We start from the raw sequence: 23,378 nt of genomic DNA on the forward strand, positions 1-23,378 counted from the left end.
TGGCTCTAGTTGCGCCTCTGATGCGGGTTGCATTGGACTTGTTAGTTGTGGAATTGTGGGGGGGACAAATTGTGTGGTGTGGAATTTATTTGTGTCGTGGAATTATGCGGTATGGTGAGGAGATGGGGTGAGAGCTGCACAGAATAGAAAGAAAGGAAGGTAGGGAGGGATAGGTAATTTGATCAGAAAGTGGTGAATGAACTTGAGACAGAGGAGCAGAAAGTGCGTGAGAAAGAGAGAAAGAAGGGGAGAGCAGGGTACAGAAGCATGAAGAAGGAGCACCTGTGTACGCAGAAGACATCCTAAGGAGTGGAGGACAGCGTGGGTTTGAGGGACTAAAACTTTAAAAAGGCTCGGAAAGAAACTGTGTTTGAAGACCTTAAGTCAATCATATGAGAAAGGTGGGAACAGTGGGTCTGGGAGCAAGAGAGAGGGGTGAGAATACAAGAGAGACAGAGGGACGAGATGAAGGGGCCCCCGGGGGAGAAGAGAGGTGTACTAGTGAGGAGTGAGGAGGTACAGAAAGGCAGCATGTGTGAGCAGGCAGTAGAGAGTGGAGACAGGGAGTGTGAGGGAGGGATGAGAGGGGGCAGTGGGACTGCGAGATGAGAGTGGGAGTGCGAGGTAGAGATGATGGGGCTGTGGGTTTGTGGGGAAGAGATGACAGGGTTGGTGCAAGAGCAAGGGATAGATGTGTTGTATTGTAAAAAAAAATGGCCTACCTGCCCATGAAACAGGTCCATGAACGCCTTAAAAACAGCCCACACATGGATCTGTCAGACAAACCCAATGGGTACTGCCAAAACACGCTTAAGGGCAGTTTGGCTCTGCAGAGAAGTAATAAAGCCTCTGGCTGCATGGGGTTTGCTAGAGGTGCATGAGGTGAGCAGGCAGAGACTCAGTGTGGGGTGAGTGTCAACGATAAGGCTGCATTGAGGGACCTTTGTAGAGGCCAATTATGCAGACAAGACATTTTAGCAGTAATGACTTCTATTCCTCCGCACTTGCAATTTCACCTGAAGATTTCAACTGTGTTGAGCTGCAAGAATCTCGTAGGGAAACATGACAGGCCTTTTGTGTTTCCACAGACCTAGTAATTCTGCACTGGGGCTGATAACTAGAGTATTTACTTATTTATAGCACAGCCTGCTATACAGGCAGCAGCACAGAAAAATACATAACAGAAAGAATGCCTCAGGAATCTGTATCACTGCAAGTTGTTGTTTCGCAAGAATAGCCAAATTACCAGTATTGTTTTGTAAATAGTCACAAGCAGACTAAGTGGCCCCCTATTAAGGTATGTTTCCATTTATTATTGCTAAAAGAAAACTAGAAATGGAACTACGTATTTATTTTAAACGTGGGAATCCACAATCGAAACACAAACATACCACATTTTTATTTTGTAAATTTGTTTAGGTTTATTTGAAAGCATTTGCGAAAGTGAAAGCTTGCAATTTGAGCTTCTGGGGGTAGGGGACACCTCCTGTGAATGGATACTAATGCTGGAAGATGAAAGCAGGGAAAAGCGACAAGCGAAAACGGGGAGAAAAAGAGCGACACTGCAGAGAAAGACAGAGCTGGAGAAATAAACATGTTGGGGCAGATTTACAAGTAACTGACGCAGCTGCAAAGATGCATCAGTTTCCTTGAGTCAGCGCCAAATGTCCTTGCGCCACTATGGATGCGCTGCATTTACAAGAAAGCGCTCCATGGCACAAGGATTAACAGATGCCTAGAAATTCTGCTGCATCTCTTGGTGCAAAATTGCCGCATTGTTGGAGTTGCTCGGGAAAGTGACGCAACTCCAGCAATGCGCCACGATAGATGGGTAAGTCCCATGCAAAAAGCCCTGCGTCATTCCATACGCCTGGTCTGAGGAGGCGTAGGGTTCTTGATGCAGTGAAGGCGTAGAGTGACGCAGTGAAATCTTATAGATTTCACTGCGTCAGTTCTACATGGGTTTTTGCATGGGAACGCCCACCCTGCATACATTATACCTGATGCAGGTATAATGTGACGCATGGCTTTACAACGTGACGCATCTCCTTAGTTGTGTCACGTTGTAAATTGGCCGCAACATTTACGCCGCGGCTGAGTCACAAATGTGACGCAACGGTGGTGCAAAAGTTACGCAAGGGGCTTGTAAATCTGTCCCATAGAGAATTGTTTATTTGAAGGAAAGAAAGTGAGAGGTAAGTGTATCCGGGCCCGCGCATCTCACTCTGTAAATATTGCGATGCAAGGGACGTGGTGGGATCCCAATAAAGAGACATTAATATGGTGCACACTTCATGTCCTGACATACATCACATAGGTATCTGTAGTATACTTCACTGACATGACCCCATTTGCAGAAGTTGTTTACAGAAGGGATTTTGATATAGAAAGACTATAATTTTAATAAATCGATGGAAAGCAAAACCTTCTGTGTTACAGTTAAGAGTAAATAGTTTGTGTTTTAGATCTCTATTAAAATGTCTGTACTAAATTAAAGCAACCGTAGTTTAAAATGTGTAAAAAAGAAAATTCAACAGTACCAAACATTCAAAAGTTGGGGGAGGAAGCATGCATATTAAAGAGACGGGGAAACATCCTTTACAACAAAACTTTTTCCACGCAGTACCTTTACAACGCAGGATTTACAACGCAAGTCGTTACAACGACTTGCGCCGGAGGGCGCTGTAGGATAGGGAATAGTTTAATTTACTATCCAAAACATTCCCTACTATCCACGGGGACTGGAGTTGGAATAGTAAATTAAACTATTCACTATCCAGCGCCCCCCAACGCAAGTCGTTGTAACGACTTGCGTTGTAAAACCTGCGTTGTAAAGGCATGCGTGGAAAAAGCATGCGTTGTAACAACATACATCCAAAGAGACTTGTTAGATACAGTAAGGTGCATGTGAAATGACATCAGAAAAAGAGTGGTGCAACTAGTAGCCTTTTACAATCTCTCAAAACCGGCATGATAAATACAATTAAACGTTTCCAGGTACAGTTTATGCTACAGTTTATCAAATGAAACCCAACATTAAATGGTTTCGTATTTTTAAAGAGGTGACCGGGACGGGGAGAATGATGGCTTTGATAATCAGGTAGCTGTCCTTTAATGTCAGATATACCAATATAATTCAAAAGAAAATACACTGGCTAAGACTATGAAACTTGTTTTTGGTACTAACTGTCTAGTCAGTACAACTATAAGAAGCATTAAGCAATGTCGGCACATAGGCATGCCTTGGCAAAGTGGGCAGGGGGAACGGGAGGGGTAGAAGAAATAGTACCTGCATCGTCCAGGCAACACAAAGGCACCAAAGCGGTCATGTAGGGAAAGAGGGCGAAAATGTTAGAAGCCGACGAACTGTTGATAATAGGTGCACCGATGCGCGTCATTTTCCTGCTGTTGAAAAAAAATAAGTATTTTTAAAAGTTGATTTAGGCAAGCCATGCAGCACAAAAAAAGGCACACAGTTGCCATGTTAAATCTGCAGCGTGGTATGGCGCAGTGAAAAAAACATATGTTTGAAGTTAAAATGCAATGTTGCGGTAAATACATATGGCTGAGATACCCGCCACCCCCTCTCAACACAATCCCCAAGGATGGGAAACCGGAAACAGTTCTGAACTTTTGGAAGACGGGAGGGAGTGACCCTCCCGGCCGTATTTATTAAAATATGAAACAAAATTAAAACATTAAAATAACAGTTTCATATTATGTACAATTTCATTACCGATGTTTGGCTAACCTTAACATATTCTCTAATACAAAGGTTCTCCTAGCCGAACTAACATCCTACAAAACATCTAACTTGAAATTTTGAAATTGTACATCCTAACGTTTAAGGGCCAACGGCAAGGTCGTAACCGGTGTCAAGATCCCTAACCAGAAATATCCCCCTCACTTGTGAGGGGCGACCGCACAGAGGTGTACCTCGAGTGCAACTACCAATTTCCCTTGACTTGACGGGGGCCCCAATAAACTCGACGCCACTTAAAGGTCGTCCGAGGACTCGTGTGAGGAATCTAGAAGGTAGCGTTGACCCCCCCCCAAACCCCACACAACTTACCACATCTGCCGTCGCAGATGTCCTGGCCCCGGGAAATTCTCCGGGAGGGGGCTGTAGCCCCCCCTACCCAGGAAGGGGCCTTGACCGCCTTTCCTTTCCTTTCGGCGTCCCATCCTTAGAAGGGACCGCCTTCCCCGTTGAGGGGCCAATGGCCACCTCCTTCGAGCGCTCCCATCCGTAATGGGTGACGCCCACTCATAGGGATCTTCCAATTAGTGCTCACCGATCATGACCTTACCGCCCGACCAAAATAAATACGACAGTTCTAAACTAAATGAGTTCTAAACTAAATGACTAAATTACTTAAAAGACAGTTAAAAGCAACAATTTTATTAAAACATGCTACTGATCAACACTAGAGCAAGATTACTTTATTTGCAACACATACCACAAATTGACCATTTCTTTATTGCATATTCATGGTTATCACGATAATAATCCGACCTGTAAATAAAAGAGTTACCACATCAAACTTTATTCAAAACTACTTGCTGTCTTCAGGGGCTGGTGGGTGGGTCAAAATTGGCTCTTCGTCCCGTCTCGAGCTCACGTGCAGCGAGGTGGTGCAGCTTCAGGGCACAGGAACAAGAGGATGCTTCCTTGGCTTGTTGCTCCTTTTATCCGTCTTCAGGGCGGGCGTAAACCCGCCCCGGCCTGCCCCGAGGGCGTGGCCCGGCCGCGTCAGTGTCTAGGCCAGCCCACTCCAGGGCGGGAAAAAGGCGCGCCCCGGCTACGCCGCTTCGGGCATACCAGCCGAGACTCGCCTCCCGCCCAAGATGGCTTCCCGGGGGGATCGTGGTACTCCGCCATACGTTCGGGGGGACCGAATGGTCGCCCCTTTCCATATGGCTGAGATACCCGCCACCCCCTCTCAACACAATCCCCAAGGATGGGAAACCGGAAACAGTTATGAACTTTTGGAAGACGGGAGGGAGTGACCCTCCCGGCCGTATTTATTAAAATATGAAACAAAATTAAAACATTAAAATAACAGTTTCATATTATGTACAATTTCATTACCACATTGCGATGTTTGGCTAACCTTAACATATTCTCTAATACAAAGGTTCTCCTAGCCGAACTAACATCCTACAAAACATCTAACTTGAAATTTTGAAATTGTACATCCTAACGTTTAAGGGCCAACGGCAAGGTCGTAACCGGTGTCAAGATCCCTAACCAGAAATATCCCCCTCACTTGTGAGGGGCGACCGCACAGAGGTGTACCTCGAGTGCAACTACCAATTTCCCTTGACTTGACGGGGGCCCCAATAAACTCGACGCCACTTAAAGGTCGTCCGAGGACTCGTGTGAGGAATCTAGAAGGTAGCGTAGACTCCCCCCCCAAACCCCACACAACTTACCACATCTGCCGTCGCAGATGTCCTGGCCCCGGGAAATTCTCCGGGAGGGGGCTGTAGCCCCCCCTACCCAGGAAGGGGCCTTGACCGCCTTTCCTTTCCTTTCGGCGTCCCACCCTTAGAAGGGACCGCCTTCCCCGTTGAGGGGCCAATGGCCACCTCCTTCGAGCGCTCCCATCCGTAATGGGTGACGCCCACTCATAGGGATCTTCCAATTAGTGCTCACCGATCATGACCTTACCGCCACAGGCCGGATAGTTGACCGGCTATCCGGACCCCCCACAACACTCCTACCTAAAGGTCATGTCCTAAAGTCTTTAGCCAAGCTATACAGTCTCCTATGAGTAACTCGTTCCCCACCCGGGACAAATGAACACCATCCCCCAAATACATACTGTCACCAGTAATACAACCATGCGAAATAGAATGCAGTGTATTGGAACGGAACAATCTACTCACTTTGTTATTAATTTTCCTTACTGAATGGTTTAAAGCAGAAACAGAAACAGCCCCCGCCATACTTTACGTGGGATCATATGTGACCATGCAATCGTGCACCCTGGAACTCTCCTCGCCAACCAACTTACAGTGGAAAGCATCGCCTCAAGAAGAAGTCGTCTACCAGTGGTGACCAAATCATTGCCCCCAAGATGTACTATGACTATAGACGGCGGTGACCTCATCCGCCCTAGCAAACCCTCAAAAAATGATTGAAACTGGTCAATACAGAGTCCGCCCTTTCCGTAGAAGGACACACTGTACCCGTATTCCCCAGCCACGTGATTCATGTCACCTGCTTTGAATACGTCCGCGGCTCGCCTCACGTATGAGTGGCCCACGACCCACACCTCCTTTTTCACAGCCGGTGAAGTATGACCGCTGGCCCGGTGTTGGGTCGACTGCATAGTCCGCCCCGCCTCGTAGGCTTGCGCAACTGAAACCAAACAAAAACAAGAAGCGTGAGTACATCGTTACAGCTTCACAACATGTGCAACCGCACATACCTCTTATAACAATTAGAGGACCAACGCCCCACACGTTTAATTTGTTCAACATTCAGACCCCTGGCCGTAGCCTCTGTAGCAGCCCCTATCCGAAAGGAATGGGTCCCAAACTCGCTCGGGTTCAAGCCCGCAGCCGTAATCGACATCGCAAGCACCCGCTGAAACTGAAACCTCGTCAGTGGGGTGGCGTCAGCGTGTCTCAACAAGGTCCCCCCCCATGATGCCACCCTCTGTGCCAAATACTCCTCTACACAACTCACCGGGCACATGGAGGACCCGGGGATCCTTCGTATCATTATGCAGTCCCCCATTGAACCCTGATCGGTCTTGGACTTGACAAATGAGACAGTCATTGTCTCCCCCCTGACTTGGATGTGCTCTCGGCACAGTCCCCCCCTGGTATCCTGCTTGTTCCTTGCCACTAATTCGCTTACCCGCATAGCCCCATGGAATGCTAGCACAAAAGCGGCTCGGAATAACACTGCTTCATACTGGGATGAACATGTTGCAGGAAGTACAGATAACAACAAAGCCAACCTATCCAGACCTATCGGGCGCCTATCATCTACTCTGCGACCCTCAAGGCGTTGCCACCCACGTAGCGCTTTTTGCACAACGAAAGACGCTGTCGGGTCCTGGATCCCATGAGCCCTAGCCACAAAGGAAATGGCGGCCCGATGCCTCTGGGCCGTAGCCACTGATTTGCCTGCATGACGTAACGATAGCAGGAATTTCACTACCAACTCCTCCTGGCCCCAAAGCTCCCCTCTAGCTGCCCCCAAAAAGGCCCAATAGGAACGGAACGCCCCTTCATATGCCTTCCTCGTCCTGGGTGCTAAACTCTCTCCCACGAGGTTCTGTAGTTCGGGGCACCGAGAGACCAGAGAGCTTCGGGAAAGGGTGCTGCCACCGGGTCCGCTGTGGGCAGAAAACTCCAGAAGGCCTGCATACGAAAACGAGAAAGCGCATCAGCCGCCTGGTTCATCACCCCCGGGACATGTCTCGCCTTAAATACTACATTCAATTGCATACATAATAACACAATTTCTTTGAGCAATCTCAGAATCCACTTGCATCGAGCTGCCTGGCTATTGATACACTCAACAACGGTCATGTTATCAGACCAGAATACCACAGAGTGATCTCTGAACCCCTCGGGCCAAGTTCTCAGGGCCACCAGAATGGGAAAAAGTTCAAGGAAAGCAATGTTACTTGTCAGACCACTCTCATGCCACCATGACGGCCATTTCTGCGCCGACCACTGAGTGCCGAATATGGCGCCAAAACCAATGCTCCCTGCCGAATCTGTCCACAGCCCCAGCTCCTCGGAGGACACGGCCGGTTTGTTCCAGACAATTCGGCCATTGAAATCCGCCAGAAATGCCAACCAAATGCGCATGTCCTGGCGGACCTCTGCCGAGAGCCTTGTGCGATGATGACCCTCCTTCAGGCCGACCATGGCTTGAGCGATCGAGCGAGAAAAGGGGCGGGCCATCGGTATAACTCTTAGGGCAAAATTCAACTGTCCCACCAATTGCTGTAATTAATGTAGCCTAACCTTAGACTCACTTATACACATTTGCAGGGATGCCCTGAATCTTAACACTTTGTCCCCTGGTAGACGAAAACAACCTTCCTCGGAATCAAGCTCGATCCCCAGAAACTCGAGGCGAGTCGAGGGACCCACAGTCTTACCTGGTGCCAATGGCACGCCAAACTGATTCATCAAAACACAAAATGCAGTCAAAGCCTGTCCACATTCGGGATCCCCGGCTGCCCCCAGAAACAAAAAGTCATCGAGATAATGCATCACATGTTGAAACCCCGTTTTCCTCGTGAAGACCCATTGCAGGAAGCAACTGAACTTTTCAAAATAGGCACAAGATATAGAGCACCTCATCGGCATACACCTATCCATGTAATAATGACCCTGAAACATGAAACCAAGGAGACGCTGATCGTCTGGATGTACCGGGAGCAACCGGAACGCTGACTCGATATCAGATTTTGCCATCAGCGCACCGGGCCCCAGGCGATTCAAAATGGCTACGGCCTCATCGAAGGATGCGTACCGCACCGAACACACTTCCGGGTCTATCGCATCGTTTACTGAAAGACCACGTGGGGCTGATAAATTGTGTATCAGCCGAAACTCCCCCGGGTCCTTTTTGGGGACCACCCCTAAAGGGGAACAAACAAAGTTAGCAACTGGTGGCACATTAAATGGACCGGCGACTCGACCTCGAGCCACCTCCTTCCCGATCTTTTCTTGTACCACGGTCGTATGCTGTAAGACCGATATCTGGTTTTTACATTGTGGCATACCCTGAAACTCTCCCACTGGGATGCGGAAACCATATGAAAATCCGTTGCGCAACACCCCAGCGGAAGCGTGATCCGGGTATTCGCTGAGCCAGGGAATCATTGCCATGGTATCAATCGGGGTAGGTAAAGGCGCCCCTCGGACTATGTCAGACCTGTTTGGCGCCTCCTCTACCCCCGTTATCACCCGTTTTGGCTCTGCACATGGACTCAGGATGGGATGATTGCCCACACCCCCCACATTCGTGCCTAAATTTGCATGACCCCTGGGGCCTAGTACATTTCCCCCTGTTAAAGTTCCAACAAACCCCCCTTTTATTTGCGTTGCCGGCTGGCCTCGAGTGATTGTCGTTACTCGTACCTGATCGAAAGGGCGTCCCCGCATATTGGCGGGAGGATTCACCAACATTACTTCCTACCAATGGCACCTTCAACATACCAGAGTCCTCCATTTTGGACCAGGACACAGAATCATAACAATCCCAAGTTAAGTTTTTATCATGCTCTTTCGCTTTCCTGAAAATATTGTCGTAACAAAACCAATGATTGCCCTCGTGAGATACAGAGTACCCCATGATCCGTGACTGATAAATCGGCAATTCGGGCAGCAATTCGGGCCTACGTTCACCCAAGATGGATGTAAAAACCCCCCATGCCTTGCCCCAATTACCAATGTTTTCATTTACCTTAAAGGCGGCCATCTTTGCGCGCCAAACACTTGGATGCATGAGCTCCTTCTGGCCCTTAACATGCTCCATTTCATAATGGTCGGTAAGCAACGAGAAGATGTTTATATATTCCCCTGCCCATATCTTCTCTTTAATAGCCAGGGGGACATGTTGACCCAATTTTTCCCTCCGAGAGGGTGCCGACTCATCCCTCGCAATCGGCAATGGCCGCTTACCTGAACCGGAAGCTGTATCTGCGACTGAAACTGATGGCGATGGTGCCGTCGTCGCTTCCCTTGTTTCCCGCAGCTGCCTCAGTAACACCTGCGCGTCGTCAGCCGTGGCGCCCTTGCTACCTTTACCCAACCACGCTGCTAATTGAGCTGCCAGCTCGGGCGGCATATCCTCCCCGGACACGGGGGTGACCACTACGGGAATCGGATTACCTTCCTCTGGCAAAGGAGTGGGTGCTTCGAGTGGGGTACAGGGAACTGGGTTGTCTCCCCCAGCTGCTCCCCTTCTGGGCCTCTTGCCTTTTCCCACTGGAGCTGCTCCTGCCAGAGGACGTTTCGGCCCCCCTTCCTCGTCTTTCTCCGCCATTCGCTTCTTTAAGTCGGTCACCTCCTTCATGAGAACACGCAGCATCTGGTCGGTAGTCATTCGCTTTCCCGCCTTCTTAGGCATTCTCACGACAGAGTATCTAAAAAACAAACAAGAAAGATTACAACGCTCAAAATTGGCTCTTCGTCCCGTCTCGAGCTCACGTGCAGCAAGGTGGTGCAGCTTCAGAGCACAGGAACAAGAGGATGCTTCCTTGGCTTGTTGCTCCTTTTATCCGTCTTCAGGGCGGGCGTAAACCCGCCCCGGCCTGCCCCGAGGGCGTGGCCCGGCCGCGTCAGTGTCTAGGCCAGCCCACTCCAGGGCGGGAAAAAGGCGCGCCCCGGCTACGCCGCTTCGGGCATACCAGCCGAGACTCGCCTCCCGCCCAAGATGGCTTCCCGGGGGGATCGTGGTACTCCGCCATACGTTCGGGGGGACCGAATGGTCGCCCCTTTCCATAATTAAAGCAGAATATGCTGCAATCACAAAATCACATAATTCCAGAGGCCCATCGTTTAGGCATAGGACGGACTTGCCCAGTATTTATGGAGATGCAGAGAAAATGGAGGATTAACTGAGAGGGGAGGGGACTTAAGGTGAGAATGTAATGTATGGGGGTGAAGCCATTGTGCCCGTGTAAACTAAACCACCGTTTTACAGTATAAACCACTAACGTACAGGGTATAGCAGGATATATCGCAACTGAGAATCTTTCATTAAAAAATCACTTTTGTTTTTAAATGTTCTTAACTCAAAACTACCATCCCCACCTAATTTATTTCTAGAATTTATTTTGCCAGCAACCAATATATTCGTCAAAACTGTTTCAGTCAGAAGACGCCTGTCATTTAACTTCTTTAAACAAGGTATACAAACACAAAATTTGGAAAACGCAAGTACATTTCTAACCTACAGTCCTGCAGTATTACCACATTATCTCTATCTTATTCCCACAACAAATGGGTAAGCACATGGTGTTATTTACCAAAGCTGCCAAGATGAAGTGGTGTTTGTGGGCTATAAAGGGCGCTTTTATTGATCACAAGCAGAACAGGAAACCGTCAATTTCCCCAGGAGGCCTGAGGACAGGCAATGAGTTATCAGGCCTTCACCAGACGCATAATCAATATATTTTTGACATTGCGCTCCATTTGGTAGTAGAAAATGGACAGTTCAAAAGAAAACAATTACCAACTTGGTAAGTGAATGCCCATCATTTCATTAAACTGGAAATCCGGCCACAATCTGCAGGGCCCTATGCAATATGACTCAGATATTGTTTCCCACATAAAGTCATAAGACTCTCAAACAAGAGCCACTCCCAGAGCAACAAGCTTTCGGAGAGATGTTCGGATGAAGGGAGAAGGAGCAGCTAAAGTAAACAAACCTTCTGCTGCTGTCCGTCATGTCTGCAGGGGCTCTAGGCATCTCACTTCTACAGGCAACACAACGGCGCCAACGCTGTCATGTAGGGAAAGCGGACAACGCCGAACTGCTGACAATAGGTGCACAGGTGCCATTGCAAAAAAAAAAACCACAGCATTTTGCCGCTGTTGAAAAAAATAGGACCTGCATTGTCCAGGCAACACAACAGCGCCAACACGATCATGTAGGGAAACACGGCGAAAATGTTAGAAGTCGCCAAACTGGTGATAATTGGTGCACTGACGCCATTGTTAAAGTTAAAGCGCAGCATTTTCCCGCTGTTGAAAAAAAAAGGATTTTTAAACGTTGATGTAGGCGAGTCGCGCAGCCCAAACAAAAAGGCACGTGGCTGCCGTGTTAAATCTACAGTGGGGTGTGGTGCATTGAAAAAAATATATATAATATTTAAAGTTGGAGCACAACGCCGCAACGCTTTAAAAAATAAAAGCATTTGTTTGTTTACCTCATATGGAAAGCAACGCATGAAGGAAGACATGCGCTGGTTAAAAAAAAAGCAGTTGTGGGAGAACATGTCCTCCGGCAGGCAGGAGAAAGTCATTAAAGAAAATAGTGCTCACAGACTGTAAATAAAACATACCAAGTAACAACACACGCAAGAGGGCCATCCTCATCGGAGGGTACAAAAAGAGAAAAGGCTATATATAATAAGCAGGGTCTACTAAGCCTTTCCATGAATCAAAAGCAGCCATTTAGAAAGGACAGTAACATGAGCCAATTGAAAAGATGGGCAAAAAAAAGACGGAGCTTCAAGTCCATTCCCTACATACAGCATGCCTTGAAGAGACAGCGCAAGTGCTGCTTAGGCGAGATCTAAAAACTTGAGCTGCTAGGTTTCTGAAGAGGCCTGTCAATTGCATTCTGAGCGTTCACATAGTCTCCTCAGCTTGTTGATAGAATGCATAGTTTTTGTTTGACAAAAGAAGCATTTTGTCTGGGGAGCAGATCCTTTAATACAACGCACAAGGACTTTTTAAGTTCATAGATAAGTTTATTTAAGACTAGTAGTCAAAACAACAATACTTTGCACATGTGTTCAATACAAAATATCATAAGTGAGGAAGTGGAAATAAAGGATGTTGAAAATACATAGCTACAACAAAATTGAAGAAGGAAGTACAATGACATTTTTTTTCTAAAAGGCAAAAAGATTCTGGTTCATGTTAAATATGTCACAAAACAAAGAAGAGAAAAAAATGATATTATTTCAAAATGTTTGCATGTATAAAGTGCTGAAATTAGACATCTAAGCAGTGTCAATACAGTATAAGGAAAGTCAAGGAGGCTTAGTAACTTCTTGTGATGAAGGTTGGGGTATAAAGGATTTTTTTGCACTATCATCGAGAAATTGTCTGACAGGGGACCAAAGGTGCAATCGTTTTGTAGCAAGTGAAATTGGATACACAAGAGTCATATCCAATCAGTGATTCTGACAGCTGGCATACCACCAGCAAGATATGATAATTTAGAAGTGTCCTTCCAATTCTTTGCTATTTGCTGAAAAGTAGCTGCTAATAGTAAGTCAATGATTTGCGCGTGTGAATGTCTTTTCTTCCACTCAGAGGACGAGCTATCTAAGATAATATTAATAAAAGAAAGAGGGACAGTGCTGCTAAATATTATGCTAATTTGAGACCAAACCTGCTCCCAAAATTGAAATACATATTGGCAGGTATACAACATATGTTTAAGTCCGCGATATCGTGAGAGCAAGTCCAACATATACTGGGAGTAGCAGCATGTATCTTGTGTAAATGTGCGGGTGTAAAAAGCAATCTGTTGTAAATGGAGAAAATTGTTTGTGTGGTCCTTGCTGCTCTGGGAATACTGCCTTATTTTCAGCTATATTCTATTCCATAAAGAGACAAGCCATTCAAAACCCATGTCAGTCTCTCAGGAGGGTTCCATTTTAGATTTATTTCTATTTATAGGAGGTTGATCTAAACGAGAATAAATGGTATAGGCTCTAAGATGTGTACGTACAAGACTATTCCAATTGTTATTAGTCAGGGAAGCTGAAAAAGACGAACGTGCAAATTGAGCACAAGTTTTAAGTATGCCGGAAGGAAGTAGGTAGGTGATAGAGGTCCTGTATCTGTGAAAATTGAAGTAGTGTGCCCAGATCAAAAAACTGGTGCATCCAAACCAAACCTTTATTTCTCCATACTTTCCAATATATTGGTCTGTTCTTAATAAGTATAGACCTATTATGCCAAATTGTGGATTTGAGAAAAGTGTCAAAGTAATAAGGGGCCAGAGGAAGAGTAGCTTGTAATAGTTTGCATGAGTGTTTAATTACTGGTGTATAATTCTTTTGCGGTTTGCGAGAAAAAGAAAGATATTCTTGAAATGAAAAAGGTGCTATAAACAAAGCTTCAAGATCAAGCCATAATGGCCTATTAGAGGTTTGATCAGAAATCCAATTTGATAAATGTTTTAGTTGAAACATTTTATGGTAATTGGAAAAATCGGGAAAATGAACACCTCCTACTGATTTTGGACGTATTAATTTTTGTAATGCCATTCTTGGTTTTTTGTCATTCCATAAAAAAAGATATAAGTATAGAATTGATCTTGTGAAAAATTTAGCTGGTATGGATACTGGTATATTGTAAATGGTGTAAAGTATGATAGGGGTGAGCATCATCTTAATGGTGTCAAGACGTCCCCATCAAGAGAGATGAAGTAGATGCCATCTTGCAGTAAGCATTTTTAATTTATCTATACATTTATCAAAGTTTAGCAAGATGGAGTGTGCTCTGGAAGAAGAGAACCATAATCCAAGATTCTTTATGTGTTGAGAATTCCATGCAAAATTGGATGTCTGAAAATCCTCTCTATAAGTATATTTGCTTAAAGGCATAACTTCACATTTGTCAATATTTAATTTGTACCCAGAAACTAAACCAAAGACCTCAATCTCCTGTAAAAATGCAGGGAGTGAAGATTGTGGCTGAGAAAGGAAAATTAATATGTCATCTACATATGCTGCTAAATTGATGTGCTGGGACTTGAATGTAAAACTGGAAATAGATTGGTTCTGCCGAATTCTAGACAGGAATGGTTCCAACGCTAAGGTAAAAAGGAAAGGGGACAAAGGGCAATCTTGACGGACTCCTCTTTTAAGATTAAAAGAGGGAGAGACAAGACCATTGACAGAAATGGCCACCTTAGCTTCTGAATAGAGCACAGCAATCAGGGAGGTAATTTTTGGGCCAAATCCAAACCATTTGAGGGCATGAAAAATAAAAGACCATGAGACTTTGTCGAAGGCTTTCTTCGCATCAAGGGCAATTGCAGCTAGTGAATCTGAGTGATGAGACATTCTGGAAAAAATGTCAAAGAATAATCTCGTGTTGTCAGTGATGTTTCGACCTTTAACAAATCCTGATTGCTCTGTACCTAGCAACGAAGGAAGGTGTGGTTCTAATTGCGTAGCTATTGCTTTCAAGAAAATTTTATAATCTACATATTTTTTCAGTATCTAGGGTCCTTGCAATCTTACAGTATTAGACAAACTAAGGCCTCCAAAAAGGAACCTGATGAATTCCCAGAAGATGTGAAACAAGAAATGAGAGTATATAAACACGGAATAAACAACTGGGAAAAGTGTAAGAAAAATTCCACTTTAAATCCATCAGAGCCCGGGGCTTTATCTTTTTTAAGGGTCTTCTTTGCATTTAACAGTTCAACTTGTGTTAAGTCAGCTTCCAAGATATCCAGACTGGAAGGGTGGAAATCACACTTTTGGACATTGGAAAAGTAATGATGAATTGCTGTATCCGGGGGCACCTTTTCTGGCTTATAGAGAGATTCGTAAAAACTGACAAATTCTTGAAGGATTTTGGGGTCTTTATGTTTTGGTGCTTGATTTTCATCAATAATAGAATCAATGTGAAACCTGTTTTGCTTGATTTTAAGATAATTGTCTAATAATTTACCTGATTCGTTTTGGCCAACATAGTATTTTGCACTCGTTTTCAGTAGAAACAAGGAGGCTTTTTCAGTCGATGTTTTATTGAAAGCTATTTTAGCGTTTATAAGCTCTTCTTAACTGGTTTTCAGTTGGAGGTATAAAAGGTGTGTTCTAGTGTTTTAATGTTAGTAAGAAGTGCGTTGTGAAATGTTCAGGATGATTTACGCTTGTTTGATGTATATCTAATAATGAAGTCTCGAGAGGTAGCTTAAAAAGCATCCCAAATAGCCTGGAAGTAAGCATGAGCGAATTTTGCGGATCTCGCGTTCGCGAATTTTGTGGATTTGCGGATTCGCAATCCGCAAAATCCGCGAGTTCCCGCGAATTTGCGGATTTTTTTTTTTTTGTGTTCGCCCGTGTTTCTGCCAGTTCGCGAGGGTTTTGTACACTTTCGCAAATTGCGAACTTACCTGTCGGGTCGCAAGTTTCGCGAACTTGTTGTTTCTACGTGTCCAGCCTGTTTGGGACACTCTTCTTCATCACTGCCACTCTCTGTCACCACTGCCACTCTCTGACTACTCATGCCACCCTCTGGCCCACCCATGCCACCCTCTGTTTCATCACCACACCCTCTGGTTGTCCAGTGTACATTATTTTCGGCAAAGCAAAGCACACCTTCCCTGCCTCAAGTGACCTGAATTAATTTGGGGCTGATTAATGTGTGACAGAATATTTTTTTAGCTGGCACCTGCTTCCTTAGTGCGCCCTGATTAGTGATCTTTTGCACTTGCTAAGTGCTTTCATTGTTGCAAAATTAGTTAAAACACCTGCCCTGCCCCAACTGACAATAATGAATTAGGGGCTGATTAATGGATTTTAACTTCCAGCCTGGCTCCTGCTTGTCTCCCTTAGCTGTAATTCAGGACCTTTGTGGCATATGTGTAACTATTCTGAGGTTCAGAGCAGGGTCACATAATAGTTTCAACTGGCAACTGAACTCTGGAGGGGCCCCTCAGGAAGCACTACAGGAAATGGCTACTAATGATGAGCCTGAACTTTTGAACCTGGTAAGTAGTTACTTTCAGTTTTGCTAAGATCGTATTTCTGCAATTTTGCACTTATTCGCGGGGCGCGAACTCACGCGAACAGTGCGAGCAGTGCGAGCAAAATCCGCTGCTCGCGGATTTGCGGATTTTGCGGGAGATTCGCGAATCTCGCGGATTGCGGATTTCCTGAAAATCCGCAAAGTCCGCGAGCGGAACGGATTTTCCGCCCATGCCTACCTGGAAGGGCTAGATCATCAGATAGGTTGGTTTGAAAGAATTCATGAAGAAGGGATGTAAAGGATGCAATAAAATTGGGGTCAAGAAGTAAAGAGTTATTGAAGCGTAATCTTTTAGGTGAGTTAGGTTAATGTAGGATGTCCAGTTAAAGCGTAATAGGAGCATGGTCAGAAATGAGTATGGGACCTATATCAGCTGAAAGCAGAGATTGAGAAACATTATGCATAATAAAAAAATCTATTCTGGACTGTGTCTGATGGGGTGGGGAAAAAAATAAGTTTTCCCTCGAAGACGGGTTGCATAGTCCCCAGGCATCTACCAAATATCTTTGCTCTATAGTTTGTAAAAAAGCTTTGTGTGATTTGTTTGGGATGAAGGGGACATTAGAATTCCGATCAAGGAAGGGATCCATCACTTGGTTACAGTCACCTGCAAAAATAAAACTTTCTGTGAGGTATTTTAAAAGTAATTGCGAAATACGAGACCAAAATGAGACATCACCACTGGTAGGAGCATAAATATTAAACAAGGATATGGGAGTTTTCCCTAGCAATAAGTAGTAAACAGCCATCTACCTTCGTTGCCTAATTCCTGTGAGATGAGTTTAGCATTTAGTGCTTTATTACATAAAGTTATAACTCTGTTTCTTTTACCATCTCCTGGTGAAAAGAAAACCTCTCCCGCCAAATTCCTCTAAGCTTTAGTGATTCACTTTCTGTGAGATGGGATTCTTGGATCATAGCTATATTAGCATTCATCTTAAATAGGTGGGAAAGAACACGTTGTCTTTTAATGGGAGAGTTTAAGCATCTGACATTCCAAGTGACAACTGTTAAGAACATAGGTAATGTAAATAGAAGAAAACGTATATGAATAGGTAGTTACATATCCTTTTTCAAATGTAGAACTCAGAATAAGTACGAAGTTAAACATGATAAAGGTCAATTGATGAAAATATGAACGATGAAGAAAATATGACAGGTGAACAAGATCGGAATAAAAGATGTCTCGTAGGCAGAAGAGAAGATTAAGAAAAAAGGAATGGAAGAAGAGGAAGTACAACTCAGGAAATAGCGAAAATGAATGAATGAATGAATGAATGAAATGAGATTTATATCGCGCAACTTAGCCCCAGAGGGCATCAAGGCGCCTAACCAAATAAAATGATACGGTCAGAGAGCATGATTAATGATAGGCCTTGATGAAACACCACGTCTTTAAAGCCTTCTTAAAGAGAACCATGGTGGGTTGAGATTTGATCTCAGAGGGGAGGGCATTCCATAAATTAGGGGCCACAAATGAAAAAGCTCTTCCGCCCCATCTAACCTTGTTTGTCCGAGGGATGGTGAGAAGGTTCTTATTGGAAGAACGAAGGTTTCTGCTGGGGGCGTAGGGACTCAGAAGGGAACCTATGGCCTCAGAGCTGCCGTCGGATAGGGCACTGAAGACTAGGCATAGGATTTTAAAAGAGACTCTAGACTGAATCGGGAGCCAGTGAAGACTCTTCCTTGCAAGAGAGACAGAAGCGGTGTTAGGGAGGTCCAGAACAAATCTGGCAGCCGCGTTCTGGATGGACTGGAGGCGTTGGATGAGGCCTTTATTGATGCCTGCATACAGGGCGTTACAATAGTCCAGCCGTGATGTAACTAAGGCCACCACGGTCTGTTTGCGAGCTTGAGGGGAAAGATAGTGGGCGATTTTTCTAAGTACTTTGATCACTCCCCAACAGGTAGAAACAGTTCTATTGACCTGTAGTGACATGTCTAGAGAGGTGTCAAAAATCACGCCAAGATTCCGGGCGGAATTTGACGGTACGGGACAAGCTCCAAGAGAGGGAGGCCACCATTCATTGGACCAGCTGTTTTGATCTTTTCCAAAGATCAAGACCTCTGTTTTCTCTCCGTTCAGCTTCAGGGCGTTTAAGATCATCCAGTCGGAGACAGCTTGCATGCAATTCCTGAAGCTGAGCGCTGAGGTACTCACCGAGTGGGAGAGGGACACCATGATCTGGGTGTCATCGGCGTATGACACCACCTCCATCCCCTGAGCTTTTACTAGTCTGGCAAGTGGGGCCACATAAATGTTAAAGAGGGTCGGGCTCAAGGCCGACCCCTGTGGAACCCCACATTGCACAGGCTTAACAGAGGAGAGGAACTCTCCTAGCTTGACCCTCTGTTCTCTCTGAACAAGGAAAGAGGACAGCAAGCTCAGTGCAGGACCCTCCACCCCTATCTCCCTCAGACGAGCAGTTAAAGTCGAGGGAGATAGGGTATCAAAGGCGGCGGTCAGGTCTAAGAGGACCAAAAAAGTGGTCTGGCCTTGGTCGACCTTTGATCGTATATTGTCCGTCACTACTGTAAGGGCCGACTCAGTACTGTGGAATTTTCGAAAGCCATGTTGAGACTGGTCCAGGAACCCAGAGGCATCAAGGAAAGCAGTCAGATGATGATTGAGATGCGATTCCAACATTTTGGCTGGAGCAGGCAGTAAGGAAATCGGCCTGAAGTTCTTAAGGGTGTCCGGGTCCAGGGTGGCCAAATGACATAAGAAAGGAGAGAAAAAGAGAAAGAAGCAAGAAAATGAAGAGAGATAATTAGAACAATGGAGAAAACACAAATGACATACTTACAAATAATCTGAGACATATGTAAAGTGGGGGGAGATGAGGCCACATGGAACAATGACGAATCCAGACTTTAAGGGGGAGCAGGAAGGAACAAGAACTGATGAGTAGTAAACACAGGGGAAAGTACAACAAGGGGAACAAAACCTGCAAGGAAAAAGGAGGTTAATGATCATTCAAAACAGTCAAGCAAGGAGGAACATTAACTTCAACCAATTTAACATGAAGAAAGTGATTAACAATATATAGCAAAAGTTAAGATATCAAGCAAGATAAGAGCAAAAACATCTATTTTTTATGCGATGAGGATGATAAAGATGTATTTATTGACTCCGCAAGGCAGGTGTTGAGAACACTTTTCAACTTTATAGGTTCCTCATATGTAGTAGACTTATTGTTAATGGTCACCTTAAAGAGGCATGGGTAGAAAAGACCGTAGGGTGCCTCAAGAGAGAAAAGTTGCGGTCTCAATGCCAGTAAATCTCTGCGTCTATCCGCGATGGATTTTTAATAGTCCTGAGAGAAGAACAGAGGATTGCCTGTGGTTGATTGCTCTGGCAGCTGAGAGAATCTTGAGCAGGTCAGTATGTTCTAGAAAATATAAAATGATTCCTCTCGGTTTCCTTGCGGGGAATGAAGTTGTTGCAGAAGCAAGGCCCAGTCAGTGAGCTCATTGGATATTGAGTTGTGTATCCTGTGGCAAATTCAGAACCTTAAGAAGAAAAGATTTGAAGAAATTGATGGGGTCCAAACCCTCTGAGCCTTCTGGTAAGCCATAAATGCGGATGTTGTTCCATCTGTTTCTCTTTTCAAGGATTTCGACTTGCTTTTGGAGCGTCAACACTTGAGAATGAAGAGCTTCCATTTTGCTGCTGGCAGTGGTTAAGGATTCAGGGCCTCATTTATGAGAAATGACGCATTGCTGTGTGAAAGCAGCGATGCATCACTTCTCAGTGCACCCACCTTGCGACATGATGGATGCGTTATATTTACAGTATGACGCATCATGTCGCAAGGAGTTACAGATTCGTCAGGATTTCTGACGTATCTGTAGGCGCAAAAGTGACGCATTGCTGGAGTGTGTCACAAAAGTGACACAACTCCAGCAATGTGTCCTTTCACGTGGGGCAAGCCCCATGCGAAAGGGCCTGCGTCAGTCTTATGCCTGCTGTGAGGCAGGCATAAGATATTGACGCAATGGCTCCCCAGAAGTGACGCAGTGAAATCTCAGAGATTTCACTGTGTCACTTCTACAAAGCTTACTTGCGTGGGAATGCCCACTCTGCATACGTTATACCTGGCACAGGTATAATGTAGCGTAGGGGTTTACAAAGTCACGCATCTGCTTAGATGCGTCACTTTGTAAATAGAAAGCAACAGGGGGCATGTTTTATGCTGCTGTTGCGTGACAAAAAGTGACTCAACAGCAGGGCAAAACTGATGCATGGCCTCATAAATATACCCTCAATGTTTTGTTCTACTCCAAACTTGACCCTCTGTCAGTTAGAAGTTGTAGCTTAGAGTTAGTCTCCCCAACAAATGGACGAAGAGCTCTAATTTCCTCTAGTAGTAAGTCCAAAGAGACTGAAGATGGTTGCTTGTGGGGAGAAGGAGGGACTTTTGAGACGTTTGCTTGCCGTTTTGTTCGTGCCAGAGGAATCTGCATTGGTAGAAGCTGTGGCACCTTTAGACGATATATTCGTTAAGTCTCCCATTGAAGAGAAATAGAGGCGAGATTTAAAGTGAGTTGATAGTTTGCGTGTCAGAGGGGGTGAACAGGATAAATTAGTTTGCCTATACAACCAAGCATGGAAAGATCAAAGTATATCTGTTTCCAGAAAAAGAAACGTCTATGTTTGGCATTAACAGTCCTAAAGTAGTATAAAGATTTCCAAAATTTGAAATTCCATGTGCAGTAGGAGTAAAAAAAGGTGAAGTAAGGGTGTATGTTAACGAACCGCTGCAGGAGTAACATAAGAGGTGGAACCACTTTGCAACATTCAAAGCACCTTCCTGTAAATGCCACTATTTGGTTTCCTCATCTGTAGCTATAATTAGTTAGAAGCAAAGGGGAGAGATACCTCCATGGCCCTAATCACCAAAGTTAACTCTTGCTTAGCCAAGTCTCACAATAAAGTCAAGTATAACTAGAGCGGTATCAATTCAGAAGGAAGATGCGCTGAGAGGATCTTAGCCATATCCTTAGTCCTTAATATAACGCTTCCTAATATGCTGAGGTGGCAACCCCAAAATATTTAGACAATGTACTCTCCAGAGCTATTTAGTTTGTTGCAATACGTCGAAGAAAGCATACATCGAATGAAGAGTTTATCTTCAATGATATACATGAATATATACTTTCAGTAAAGGCAGAAACTATTATATTCCATATTCGCTGGCACAAGTTGCTTCAATTACCAACAAGTTTTGGTGGGGTCATGAAGAAATGAGTCACCACAGGTGAAATGCGCAGTGAAATTTCATACGGAGCGCAATTTAAGATGGCGGCCGCTTCTGTGACGAAGCTGCTTTGTTGCGCCAACAGCAGTGAAACGCTGCTTAAAGGCTGTTGCGGTGGTTCAGGAATTCCTCATTGTACGCAGCACCTTCTCAGCCGACTATGCGATCATTTGGGGATCTGTGCAGGCGGTGAGTAGCACGCCAGGTCTGGCGCCTTCTCCGCTGTCCCGGGAGAGTCAGGGACCAGCCGCCATTTTCCTTGGTAATAGTTTCAACAATGGCTCCGTCGGGTACGACCACAATTGCTTTAAATCACGTATTTATCTTTAACTTAGTCGTAGACATAACGTTTCTACTTATTATGCCACCTCTGTTAGGCCAAGAAGTGCAATTACCAAACACTGATAAGGGTCAGTACGACATTTTAATCATTGAATCATTTTTCATTCATAATTTTTGCTTTGTTCTTATCGACTGACACCTTTGAATATGCAATAAAATTTACAAAAAACTTTAAAAAAGCGGCGCAACAATTCAGTTTAGTGAGCGAAGTGACATAGTGTGAAATAAATGTGACAAAGTGACATCAAGTGATCTATATACACGTGCGTGAAAACAGGTCTATAAAAAGGGAAGAAATGAATTAGGAAGGCCGATTCTCATTAAGCTGACACTTAAGACCAACAAACTATATTCAATGGATGTATTATGTTGGACATGGTTGACTGGTCCTTTTTGTGAGTCTGTCGACGTTTCGACCCTGGGACACCTTATTTATGGGTCTCTAGCGGGTCTTCTTCAGGACGGGGGCAGGTAGGGGTGGTTGCGCCAGTTCTTCAAGAGTTACACATCCTGATGTTCATTCCAATCAGTTGGTCTTCTTATATATTTGAAGAATATCTATTTAGAAAGGCATTAGTCCTTGTGTAATCCTAGTCACTGGCAATCTGTTTATTAATTATCAGGATCCATTTGTGTTAATTTCCAATATCCAATAGTGGCTCTGGTGGTGTTTCCGTTGAGTTATTTTAAGCCACGATATGTTGTAATCTCCTACGTGGCTACCCGTGTATAATCCGGTAATTTACTCAATCATCACGAAGGAGTTAAACAGTTCAGAGCGGGTCGCTAACGCGCGTCTGCTCCGCTAGACGGCTTCTGCCATTTTCCTTGGGCCATGCACAAGGACAAGGACAAGGAGTTTTCTTTGGGATTATGAGGAGTAACAAGTTACATTTTGATTGGAGGTTTACTGTGATGAGGTCCTAAACACTCCTGACCTACTTCTTTGTGAGACATCCATCATATTATAGTGCTTTTTGAAAAATACACTTTAATTTTTATTGAGGACCAGAAGGTGGCGCTGGTTTTGATGCCTCAGTCCTGCAAGTAGCCAGGAAACTGTGTTTTAATTCTGAGGAGGGTAGGGTAAATTCACATAGGTCAGCTAACATTCAATTTTTACAAACAATAAGGGAAATGATTAGATTCCAGGTTATGGCTTTGAAGTGTCCTGAGTGGGAGAAAGCACTTTAGATTGAAGAGTAAAAAAGCAGTGGCAAGTAACTAACTTGCTGTGTGGATCAAAGGAGGGTTACTGATGAATCAGGTCTCCAAAGTTCATTG

The 23,378-nt window shown here is 44.8% G+C and overlaps 1 protein-coding gene across 2 annotated transcripts in view; it reads left to right on the top strand.

The window, feature by feature from the left end:
• The window catches only part of CACNA1S (calcium voltage-gated channel subunit alpha1 S), a 548,608-nt gene that overhangs the window by 220,714 nt on the left and 304,516 nt on the right, over positions 1 to 23,378 (top strand). The window lies entirely within an intron of this gene.

Source organism: Lissotriton vulgaris, chromosome 5, assembly GCF_964263255.1.
Source record: "Lissotriton vulgaris chromosome 5, aLisVul1.2, whole genome shotgun sequence".
Lineage (NCBI taxonomy): Eukaryota > Metazoa > Chordata > Amphibia > Caudata > Salamandridae > Lissotriton > Lissotriton vulgaris.